This window comes from Pan troglodytes, chromosome 13 (assembly GCF_028858775.2).
Source record: "Pan troglodytes isolate AG18354 chromosome 13, NHGRI_mPanTro3-v2.0_pri, whole genome shotgun sequence".
Lineage (NCBI taxonomy): Eukaryota > Metazoa > Chordata > Mammalia > Primates > Hominidae > Pan > Pan troglodytes.
The window spans coordinates 114,576,912-114,590,202 of record NC_072411.2 but is presented as its reverse complement, the minus strand read 5'-3'; the positions used below and the strand labels follow the sequence as shown (position 1 = coordinate 114,590,202).

At 33.7% G+C, this 13,291-nt stretch overlaps 1 protein-coding gene across 8 annotated transcripts in view; it reads left to right on the top strand.

Moving 5' to 3' along the window:
• Positions 1 to 13,291, top strand: part of ERBB4 (erb-b2 receptor tyrosine kinase 4) — a 1,163,457-nt gene that overhangs the window by 190,701 nt on the left and 959,465 nt on the right. The window contains exon 1 of one of the 8 annotated variants that reach the window (XM_016950427.4): positions 114 to 205. The exons of the other annotated variants lie outside the window; for them this stretch is intronic. The gene's annotated coding sequence lies outside the window, so the exon portion shown is untranslated. Of the gene's footprint in view, positions 1 to 113; positions 206 to 13,291 lie in introns of those variants that run through there. 8 annotated transcript variants of the gene reach the window in all.

Here is a 13,291-nt window from a genome sequence, read left to right as displayed (position 1 = left end):
GTTACGAATTTGAGTTTTAAAACAATAGTTTATTTTCTTTTTTGATACACAATTAACTGTTTCTCATTATTAGCTGTTAAGTAATAACACTAATCCCTTTCTTTTCTTTTCAGCCTTCTTTAATGAATATGTGTTTAACTTCACTCTCATCTTCCTGTGCTGATTTTGAGGAAACTTTAACTCATGGCAAGTGATAATATTTGAGGTATTGTGGCCACACTTTCCAGCAGCTATATGTGATAATATCTGACTCTATAAGTAGGTGCCTTACCAAAATAGGTGAGCCTCTTGGAGGATGTTTCTCAGAATAGGAAAGACATGAATTTGGTAATGAAGCACCCAGGTGTTTCACTTGAGGGTATGAGCTCAGTTTCAATGACAGACTATCACGATCTTCCTTTTCCTGTGACATTTTTGGATGAAAGTTACTTGATTATAAAATAAAAATTTTATTTTCTTTTCGAGTTCTAAACTGTTTCTTGACACTAAGCATTATAGTTCATTGGATTATAAAGAAAATGACAAAATACCCCTCCATCCATCCAACATATATAAAAATAGGAATTGAATGCTATTTCACCTAAAAATAGCTGTATGGACTGGAGGTGCCTTTAAACTCTACTTTAAAATATCTATATTATAAAATGTTAGTGATTCTTGAACTTTCCCCCCTTAAAAGACCAGACCACTAAAACTTATTTTATATACTGAATTAATTAAAATGTTGAAATTAATAAATGGACAGTTATTTCTCTCATATTCAGGTTGAGAATGCAAAATCCAAAATCTAAAATGCTCCCAAACCCAAAACTTATTGAGCACCAATATGACACTCAAAGGAAATGATCGTTTGATTTTTGGATTTGGGATCCTCAACTGGTAAAAATATACTGCATACTGCAAATATTCCAAAATTTTAGACAATCAAATATCTGCAACAGTTCTGGTCTCAAGCATTTTGAATAAGGGATGCTCAACCTGGATTAGTTCTTCAGATCTGAAAGGAAAGAGTTGTATAAGGAAGTCTAACAATTAAATAAAGTCACACTATTTCTATTCCATCCAACACTCCAATATCTGTCATTTCCTCAGAGTTCATTTTGGGTATATTAGTGATTCCCAATGCCCTTTTTTTTGAAATTACAAAGTTAGGAATATTTTGAAATCACTTATCAAAGTTGTAATTATTTACTAAAAGCAGCAGAGAATAACGGAAGTCTTAGAAAACATGGACACTTCTGAAATAACTATAATCAATTATATAGGTCATAATTTATACGTTGAAGATTTGGTAAATTAAAGGCAAAATATAACTGCATTTTTCTTCCTTTGGCATTTATCTGCATATCAAATCTCTACAAAAATGAAATGTGTTATTATTTCCATGAGGAGAGAGTCAAGTGTTTGGGAAAGATTGCCAAAGCATTTTTCCCAACACTGTAACTTACAATGTTAGCACTTAGGCCTATCTGATATGACTCTTTTAGATAAGGCAGTGCCAGACAAGTTCATGTTCTGCCAACTCCAAAGACAAGCTAATTCATATATCAGAAACCACATGGTTTTATTTTCAATAAGTACAATAAAAAGAATGTTGTTGCAAAAGTGCCTAGAAAAATATTTATTTTAATGTAAATGTGGCTTAGTATTCATAAAAGTAATAATCATTTTGAGGTCTATTAATTATTTCTTTCCTTCTGTCCCTAATTATTTCCATTCTTTCGTAAGTACCTTGGCCCTCAGAATTACAAATGGTAGGCTCCTTCCTGTGCATTAAAGTTTCAACACATATTGTGTGATAGATCTAGAAAAGTTACGAAACATTGCGATAGTGCTGTAACAGAACTACATACTATGTCCCATAACCAGTAAACCTCCATCAAATATAACTTGACAATATTTTTTCAAATGATGGTTGTTGGTGTTTTGAATCATTGTTTCAGGAAAAGTTTATGCAAACTTTCATTTAAGTATATTTTAAAACATTAAAACATTTAAAACATTTAATGTTTTAAATATATTTTAAAACATTAAAACATTTAAAACATTTAATGTTTTAAATATATTTTAAAACATTAAAACATTTAAAACATTTAATGTTTTAAATATATTTTAAAACATTAAAACATTTAAAACATTTAATGTTTTAAATATATTTTAAAACATTTAATGTTTTAAATATATTTTAAAACATTTTAATGTTTTAGTGCTTGGTATGAAGGAAGATAGCAAAGTTTAGTGTGAATTGATTTTGAAAACTGAGTCACCTTAAACTAGATTAAACACATACACATAAACATAAAATCTGGACATTATGTATTTGGCTTTAAGAGAATATGTTTTTACTTCACATTCTTTGCCAATTTGTGGCTTTTTTTGGGGGGCCATCATTGAGGAAATATAAAAATAGGTATCAAATACTTAGAAAACATAGATACAGCAGATCTGTTAAATGTTTTGCTGGCCCAGGGTGACAACATAAATGTTGATATGCACCTGACAAAAATAGTGCTCTGGTATTCTTGGCTGTGAGCTTTTTATCTGCTGTGACAAAGAACTGGTTATCTCTACTTCTGAGAGTGTGTTTCTAAAATGGAAGTTAAACTGTCTAGACAATTAATATTAGCAAAAAGCTTACTGATTATCACCTTAAATAAGCTTTCTAGTACATGGACTTCTGATAGAATACGCATTTTAAAATGCAGTTGCAAACTTAAATTTCTTAATAGATAATATAAAATATACATTGTATTTATCTCTGTATCTTTTTCGGAGAATTCAAATATATTTTCTGACCTTCATTTTCCAGATATATTGGTCTCAGAACTGGACAATTACTTATCTTGAACCCAAATTCATAGGTTGTTTGGGGAAATTCTAGCTGAAAAAGTAATTATTTTAGGATTTACATTTTAAATTTACATATAATGATTTAAATTAGCCAGTTAAAATCAACTTTGATAAAGTTTTTATTTTACCTAATTTCTTAACTCCCCTTATGTGATTTTAGTATATCATTTCAAATTTAGCTGTTAATAGAGAATAATTATATACCTGTTATTTACCCAGAAATATAATTTTAAATTTCATGCCACTTTCAAAACTATAAAAACTTACTGTCCGAGAGAAGTGACATTTACGGCATGTTAGCTAAAGTCTAGGTAGTTTCTCCATTTTTTAAAGCTTTGCCCAAATTAAGCCACAGTATCAGAGAGCTGTGTATCTGAGCTAGTACCTCTCCATCTGTTGTGACAGCCAAATATGTCTCCAGACATTGCTAAATGTCTCCTGTGGGAGCACAGTTGCTCCACTTTGAAAACCATAGAATAAAGTATAAAACTCTGTTAGGAATAGCAATAATAACAAAATAGCGAAATTTGATTACTCACTACATGCTAGGCAATGTGTTTAGTGCTTTTTTTTTTTTTTTTTTTGAGACGGAGTCTCGCCCTGTCCCCCAGGCTGGAGGGCAGTGGCACAATTTGGGCTCACTGCAAGCTCCACCTCCCGAGTTCACGCCATTCTCCTGCCTCAGCCTCCCGAGTAGCTGGGATTACAGGAGCCCGCCATCACGCCCAGCTAATTTTTTTGTATTTTTAGTAGAGACGGGGTTTTACCGTGTTAGCCTGGATGGTCTCGATCGATCTCCTGACCTCGTGATCCGCCCATCTCGGCCTCCCAAAGTGCTGGGATTACAGGCGTGAGCCACCACGCCCGACCTGTGTTTAGTACTTTTATAAACATTATTTTATTTGACTTTTGCAACAACCCTATGAGAGATGTACTACCATTATCTTATTTTGAAGATAACAAAATAGTCTTAGAGTTTAATTATCTGCCCACTGAAATTTGACAACTGGTAATTGCCAAAATTAGATTTGTTCTAGGTCTTTCTGATTTGAAAGCCAGGGCTCTTAGACTCTTAGACACTCTACTGTTCTGTCCGTACTTGATCATGAGACAATAAATTAAATGATGCAATACATTTTAACTGCATTGTTATATACCATGAAAGTAGGACTTTTAGAGCTGAAATAAGGTGTGGTTTCTATTACCTGATGCATTGATAGAAAAGAAAAAAACATTTTTCTTTGTATTACGAAATTACCAAGACTTTTCTGGTTTAGGATTTCTTCCACTTGCTTATACTTCACTATGTGTGTGTATATATATACACACATACATATATATGCACACACATATATACACACACACACACACATATATATACACACACATATATATAGTAGCTGTCTTTGTGTTTAACAGCTCTTTTATCCTGTGGTTCTCAATCTGGAGCAATTATGTGCCTTAGGGGACATTTAGCAAGGTCTGGAGACATTTTTGGTTGTCGCAACTGGGTAGAGGAGGGATGCTACTGGGATCTACTGGTATGCCAGCCAGGAGTCTGCTAAATATTCTACAATGCACAGGATAGTCCCCACAACAAAGAATTATCCAGCCCCATGATGTCAGTAGTTCAGAGGCCAATAAACTTGCTTTAACTCTTTATTTTTGAGCACTAAGCTTAGAGACATTAATTCCTTTGTATTTCGTTAATAACTACCTGTATATAATGCTTTGTTTGGTGGCCCCATCTATATAACCATATTTTTCCCCTAAATTTTTCCCATTAACAACAAATTATGCAAAATAAATTTAAAATGATTTCTTATTCTTTATTCTCTGGAAGACAGAATATGCAGGGTTCGCTTTTAAGATAAAGCAATTATATACAAATGGAAAAAAATTTGCATTGGAATCATTTTAGTCCTTATATATTATTTATTGTAAGAAATGAGTTCCTATGTGATATGAAAAACAGTATGAGGCTTTGGTAAAAGTAAATATAACTAGAAAAATAAAATATGAGATAAACATGAAAAATTAACACATAAAATTAAATTTAACCTAGTCAACCAGTGAAATGTTTGCAGCTATTTATTGAATCAGGTTAGGTACTATTTCAGTATTTATGGGAAAAGACATTAATCTGTTAAAACTTTGCAAATAACTATGAGTAATACTAACGTTATGATTTGTTTTTGTGACAAATTCTGCTGAAGTGATGTGTTTAGAATAAGATGACTGGGATTTCTTTCTCTAGGTGTTTTACTTATTCAAGTCAGAATCTGTGCTTTCTTGGCCCTCTTTCCTGTTCAGTAAATCCCGTTATAAATTTATGTTCTATTCAATGCATTTAGAGTTGTATGTTGTAGAATGTAGTGATTTATAGCATCCTTTTGACTCTAACAGGGAAATCATGTGTTATTCCTATCATTTTAGCATCAAAATGACTGAACAAAATTAGCAATTTAATTTCACCTGAATACTCTGGACTGTGACACAATGACAAGCATAGATTAAAGCAATAGACACTTTGTTTCTCTCTCTCAGCATTGACTTCATTTTCACATGATATGGAGGTGTGTGTGGTTGAAATTATTTGAGACTTAGATCCACATAGAATAAAAAATTTCAAGAGTATTATTAGTGGTTTAATGTTAGCATAGGCCTAAGCAGCGGGTCGAGGAAATGTTGAATGATGTTCCAAAGGCATATACAGTTGTTAAATATGTTCATTGATGACCAGGCTGATGAAATAAAAAATAGACTCTATCAAATTATTCAGACCGTAATTCTAGGTGAGCACTGTGAGGTTTAGTGAGGTTTATTGTTGATCATTTGAATTGAGAGTTACTTGACAAGGAGAAAAAAAATAGAAATTCTTGAGTTAAATATTAATGGAAAAATTCAACTGGTTTAGATTAAAAGAGAACACATAAATGGAAGATGTAAAAGTTTGGGCCTATTTACTCATAGATCAGAAGTTAGATATGAATAAGAAGAATAGTACTTTTAAAATGTGTTTACAAAGTTCTAATATTGTATAATGCAAAGTAATTGTTTAGAAACTACAATATAGTTGATTCATGATTTATTAAAGAGATGAGAAGTCTAGTAAACTTATAAAAAATAGAGTATAATGCTTGTTATGATAATATTTGGGATAATCAGGTATGAGTAATTACTGTTGGTGCATTACTTTCCCCTTTATAATTGAAAACCCAGATATATGGCTTTGTTTTCATGAATGTGAGGCTAAAAATTCACACTTCCAGCATCATTGTTGTATTAGTCCATTTTCATACTGCTATGAAGGAATACCTAAGACTGGGAAATTTATAAAGAAAAAGAGGTTTAATGGACTCACAGTTCCACATGGCTAGAGAGGCCTCACAATTATGACGGAAGGCAAAGGAGGAGTGAAGGCACATCTTACATGGTGGCAGGCAAGAGAGTGTGTGCAGGGGAACTGCCCTTTATGGAACCATCAGATCTCATGAGACTTATTCACTTTCATGAGAACAGCACGGGAAAAACCCACCCCCATGATTCAGTTATCTCCCACCAGGTCCCTCCCATGACATGTGGGGATTATGGGAGCTACAATTCAAGATGAGATTTGAGTTGGGACACAGCCAAATCATATCATTTATGTTGCTTGTATTAAATTTGTGAGGTTCTTGATTCTTTAATATAAGCAACATCTCAGCCTCCCAAATAGCTGGGACCACAAATGCATGTCAACATGCCTGGATGTTTTGTTGTTTTTACTTTTTGTAGAGATGAGATCTCCCTATGTTGCCCAGGTTGGTCTCCAACTTCTGGGCTCAAGTGATCCTCCTGCCTTGACCTCCCAACGTGTTGGGATTACAGGTCTGAACCACCATGTCCAGCCCTCAACCACTTTAGTTTTCTATTATATATTTGGTCAACATATTATTTCTAAAAAATAAAATCTTGATTATTTAATAACAGTGCTATTGTTGCTCTTCTAAGAGGATTCACAGCATCTTCTAGATTATCTATACCTACTGGTTCCCTTGCAATTAGCTCTATGTTGGTCCTTTGAAGCCCAAGGTAAACTCAGAGATCAAGCTGATAAGAATTAAGATAGATTCTGACCAGTTTGATTTCTCTGTTTATTCATGTTCTACAATATAATTTGAAATAACTAAATAAAGAAATTGCAAAATGCCTTATATTAGTATTTTTATGGGACATATATTAGGCTTTTAATATGTCATTTAGTCAAACAAAGACAGTCTATACTCTTATAATATGATGGATGGAGCTCTCATCTATCCCTCATATTGTTGAACAATCAACAACTATTATAATCAGTGAATAAGTTCACATTGAATACTTACCCACGGACTGAAATTTGTTCCTGGAACATAACCAATCTAATATTGTTAAATAGTAAGAAAAATAAAGGGAAGCTAAAAAGTTCAGAATTTGAACAACACTGTAGGGGCTATACCTATGCAAATAATATAACTTACAAAAAAAAATTTAAGACATTTCTGGATATTTTCAAAATTGTTAGTTACTAGATTTCTATGAAAACCATGTTTAAAGTCAACTTCACTTCTAAGATAATACTTAGTACCATCTTTTGGGACAAAAAAGAAATATATAATAATACTTATATTTTTATATAATAGCAAATATTTTGGCATATACATTTCAAATTCTTTTAGCAAATATTAGCCTTTATTTTATTTATAATTCCCACAAAGAATTCTGTTTCATATTTATTTTCAGCTCTTTGTCCTTTGTGGAGAAAAAAATATAAAAGGATTTCCAATAAGATTAAATATTTTATTAAATAACACACATGGAGCCATAGTTGTGAGGCAGTGATTATTTGTTTCTCAAATAAAGCAAAGAGCCCTACATATACCTTTTAAGATCTTGATAAATCCTGTGAGTTAAATCAATTGTGATTATCTAAAAATCTTAACTGAGATAGATGATAAAAATAAATGGTCACCTAGGAAAATACTAGTAGCATCGAATAGACAAATATGTATTTATATTTAAATCATTGGATTTTAGCTATAGAACAGGGGTCCTCAACCCCCAGGCCATGGACCAGTCTATGGTCTGTTAGGAACCAGGCTGCACTGCAGGTAGGTGAGCAGTGGGTGAGCAAAGCTTCATCTGTATTTACAGCCAGCTGCTTCCCATAGCTCGCATTTCCTGGGACCAGCCTGGACAACATAGTGAGACTGCCTACCTGTCAGATCAGCAGTAGTATTAGATTCTCATAGGAGTGCAAACCCTTTTGTGAACTGCGCATGCAAGGAATCTGGGTGGCATGCTCCTTACGAGAATCTAATGCCTGATGATCTGTCATTGTCTATCATCACCCCCAGATGGGACCATGCAGTTGCAGGAAAACAAGTTCAGGGCTCCCACTGATTCTACATTATGGTGAGTTGTATAATGATTTCATTCTATTGTATGATATAATAGTAATAATAGAAATAAAGTACACAGTGTCTGTAATGCGCTTAACTCATCCTGAAACCATCTTCCCTATTCTGTCCGTGGAAAAATTGTCTTCCACGAAACCAGTTCCTGATGCCCGAAAGGTTGGGGACCATTGCTATAGAAGAAAGAGGGCCTGAAAATAATTTGAGATCATGGAGTATTTGGAATATGAATTTGGACTGGGTGTGGTGGCTCTCAACTATAATACCAGCACTTTGGGAGGCTGAGGTGGGAGGATCACTTGAGCCTGTGAGGTTGAAGATTCAGTGAGTCTTGGTCACTCCACTGCACTTCAGCCCAGAGTGAGACCTTGTCTTAAAAAATATATATATATTAATTTGAACTAGGAATATGAAAGTGTTAATGCATTTTGAAGAGAGTAAAAGCTCTGCTCTGTCATTTCTAGTAGGACAGCATCATCATTGTTTGTGTATTTAAACAATTTTTAAAAATTTATATCGTAACTGTGGGAATTATAGATATTTTGACACTAATAATTTTCTCTTTTTCCCTAGGAATTATAGTATACAGATTTTCTGGACTACAATAATATTATAGTGTATCCTATCTCAAAATTTTAAAAAAGCATATTTTTAATGTGATTTCTTTTTCTAAACATGAAAATCAGAAATTACTATAAAACCCCAAGTTTTTAGAAATTTGCTCTCCCCTGTTATTTCCCCAAATGAAAAAAAAAATTAATCTTTCTCACAGTTTAGCTGCATTTTAATAAGTTGAGCTCACTCAGTGAAAGAAACAGAGGGAAAATTCTCTGACCTTGGTCAGGTACACAATTATTTTGCAGATGAAGTGGTGGGATGCGTGACTTTTTTAATGAGACAAAATTTGCATCAAGTTGTAATCTGATTGCTGGTGTACACCACTTGAACCTGACCCTAGGGTTAAACCAGTTCTAGTTAATTTATAAAAACAACACATACCTGTAAGGTTAGCCAAGAGTATATGATTTACTAATACTATACTACACTTTAAAACATTCTTAGTTTATTGTACTCTTTTAAATAATGAGCAAGATTATGTCCTTTGCAGGGACATGGATGGAGCTGGAAGCCATTATCCTCAGCAAACTAATGCAGGAACAGAAAGCCAAACACTGCACGTTCTCACTTATAAGTGGGAGCTGAACAATGAGAACACATGGACACAGGAAGGGGAACAACACACACTGGGCCTGATGAGGTGTGGGGTTGGGGAGGGAGAGAATTAGGAAAGATAGCTAATGCATGCTGGACTTAATATGTAAGTGATGGTTTGACAGGTGCAGCAAACCACCATGGCACACATTTACCTATGTAACAAACCTGCACATCCTGCACATGTACCCCGGAACTTAAAAATTAAGAAAATAATAATAATAATGCACTAGGAACATGTTTTGAAAGTGATATTTTCATCTTAATTATCTTTAAAAAACCCAATTGAATATAGTAGGTAGGGGAATGAGGTGGTTTTGAGAATGGATGGGTCTATTTTCCTTCATGCTTTGTATAATTAATTTCATGTTACCGTGTATGCGTTGTCCTGAATTTCTCCATATGAATGTTTGAAGCATCCATTTAAATGTACTTTAATTCTTTTACAATTGGGAAGAGTTATTTCTCTGAATTTTCTTTTATGAATAATTAGATAATTCAATACTTGGAGGAGAGGGACATGACTCAATGTTGATGCAATGCCTAAATAAATGTCCAGTTGCTTGATTTCACTTGTCAATGAGTTGTGTAGGTATATCTAGAAAAATATTATATATTTTAGTGCGTATCTCTTTTCTCTGAATTGCATGAGTTATTTCACATGTGATGACATTAAGAGAAAGATGACAAAATAGGTAAAACATTTATCTGGTGAAGTGTTTTTATACTTTGAACTATTATTTTTCATCATAATGAGACATTAAATATATGGATCTTTCAAATATGGATAATTAAAACAGCCACCTCAATTTAATGTTGCCTTGTATATGCATATGGTCTTTCATATCCCAATTATCTGTAGCTTGAGGAACCACTTTGGGATGCTTTGGGAAAAAACTTACTGCCACAGTAGTGCTGGGTCTTAGAAGACAGGCTCATTTTCACCGCCAGACACTAAGAGTATCATGTCTGCTAGAAAATAGAATGAAGGAAGAGTGTGGAATGAAGGTAGTAAAGCATAGCAGTGACAGCTAGAGATCTACCTTGAAACTCCTGTAGGAGTTTTCTATCTCAGAATAGTACTGGGATGGAGAATTCAGAAGTGGATAACCATCTGCCACCAGTCTGAAGTATGGTTAACATTTTTTCCTGGATTGGGATTCAAGATCAGTATGACATAAAGTCTGCCCTGGACAGTTTCAGCTGATGTCAATTATCCTGGCACAGTTATTAATGGCATTCAATATTACTCTCAAAAGTGTCTGCTTTGAAAGATAAGCTGTAGTCCCCAGAGAAGATTTATGAGTTAAGTTCCTTCATCCAAGGAGCAATGGCAAAACCAGGCAGATTATCAAGACAAGACCCAAACAAAGGGAGCAATTGTAGATTAGGAGCATATTTGAAAACAAAACCTTTGAAACAGTGCAAAAACTCAGTTACAAAGATGGAATAATATCAGGCTTTAAGTAGCAAGAGTGGATTGATGTTGAAACTTCTTGCTTAAGGTCTGGACTGATCTTAAGGCAGTGTTTCCCCAACTCAAATTGCATTAGATATGTGAGAGGTATTTGCCAAAATGCACATTCTCAGACTTTACTCCAGACATACAGAATGTGACTCTTCTGGGGTGAGCATGGAATGAGCAATTTTAATAAGCCCCCTGGTGATTCTTATTCACATTAAAGTATAATCGACATTGTAATAGAGATGGGAGAGGGGCTGAGCTAGCAGTTTGAAAGAAACAGGTGCCATCTACAATTTTGTGAAAGCGGATTTGTTGCGTAGAAAATACAAATAAATACACAAATTTAAAGGACTTGAAAGCTATCCTCATTAGTCCCGAGTGATTTTAATCATCTTTGCATTGAAATATATAAATTTGTTCATTATGTCCTGAGTACAAGAGAAAGGTTATTATAGATCAAGAACACAGCTAATTCGTTTGCTAAATCCTATTGTATGAAAGTTTCCCTTACCAAATGATACAAAAGGAAGAATGCCTTAGGGGAAAACAGCATTCCAAAAGAATAACTCCAAACTATTTGCAGTTCCTGTGAAATCATTGGACCAGATCTGACTCTTAAAATAGAAATCTAAGCAAATCTATTGGAAAAAAAAGATAATAAATGTATTCACAATTGTTAAGTTATGGTATGCTGGATATTAGGCAATAAACTTCTTAAGAAACTGATGGAATTAGCTTCTAAGTCAACAGTAATATTTTATGCACTTCTATCTTGCTACTCAAAATGAGATCCATAGACCAACAGTACTGACCTATAAGAAGTGCAGTATTGCAGGACCTACCTCAGTACTACTTAATCAAAATCTATATTTTATTAGAACCTTCAAGTCACTCACAGGTGCATTAGAGCTTGAGAGACATTGCTTTACAAGTAGAAGTGTCTGACCTGAGGAAAACTTTGTTTCCGTTTGGGAAGCCTAATCTCAGTGCAAAGTGAAGAGTTAGAATGAGTCCACTAAAATGTTGTTATTCAAATTTCAGCCCTGCTATGATTCTGAAGTACTTACAAGCACATCTTTTAGAAAAGCAAAGAACATTTCACTGGCAGTTCAGGGAGTTCAGTGCAGTGTGGTGTCCTCAGAGTAGACTAAAATTTTGTCTGTGATTTCGGGCTATCAAAATAAACAAGAAATGTACTTCTATGTCATAAATGACTTTTAGTGTAGTAAACAATATTGTATCATTGGCATCAAATACCTACAAACCAGTATTGGTTGAGAGTGCATTTTGTGCTTATGAGCTTTCAATATATAATTGGCAGAGTTTTGTTTCTGGAAGAAAAATATAGAACTCACGTAAATGCTAAAAGTAAAGGCAAAGTAAAGAAAAATCAAGGAGACAAATTTCCTTAAACCTGAAGGGAGATGGTGTATTTATAAGACTGTCTTCAGTCTATAATAATGACTTCTTAATGAAAAGATGGCAGAAAGATTATTTAAATGCTAAAAGTTAGAAACCAAGTCAAGTCCTCAATTAAAGGAAGCTGATGGAAAAGCTGTCACAGATAAGCCAAAAACACAATGAAAACAAATTGAAATATGGTAAAACATGAATTTAATGCTAATTTAATTTTTTTCCTGTGGAACATTAATACGACCCTCCGCCATGTATCCCCCAGTTCCCCCAGTGCTTGCTTAAAAACTGGAGCAGTGTGAGAAACGCTACATACTTTATTCCCCTTTCATTGAATAAATGTTTATTTAGTAACTTAGAACTAATTGTATATTAGGCATTGTACAATAAAGACTGTGAGTAGACTTGAATTAGGGATACCTTTTTAATTTTGCTCAATTTGGAGTTTTCAAAAAAATTAACAGTGGAACTTCTTTTTCATGAAATGCCTATTAAAACTAGTTCCTGAACACATTAGGAAAGGAGAACTAGGTAACAAAAGGGAGCACCATATGCTTGCTCTCTCACTATAGCCTTTGTTCTTCGTTCCACTCGTGAATTTCATAGTATCTCGTTCTTTACGTTTTAAATTATTGGCTCACAGTGCCATGACTAATCCGAACCCAAAGAAAAATCTGATTGCTGTGGTTACTTTGTCTCCTACGAAATGTTAAGTAAAATTTTTCTTGTTTATTCCATATTAATTCATAAAATGACATTCCTTATAACAGTTATTAATTGAATCAAACCAAAATGCATCTTCTTATGGGTAACTTAACAAGGTTTTTCATACATAATTTTTATTTCACTCTTCCTGAATGACTTGACATAGATGCAATTTTCTAAATTTTTGAATTAAAAAAAAATTACCCTAATT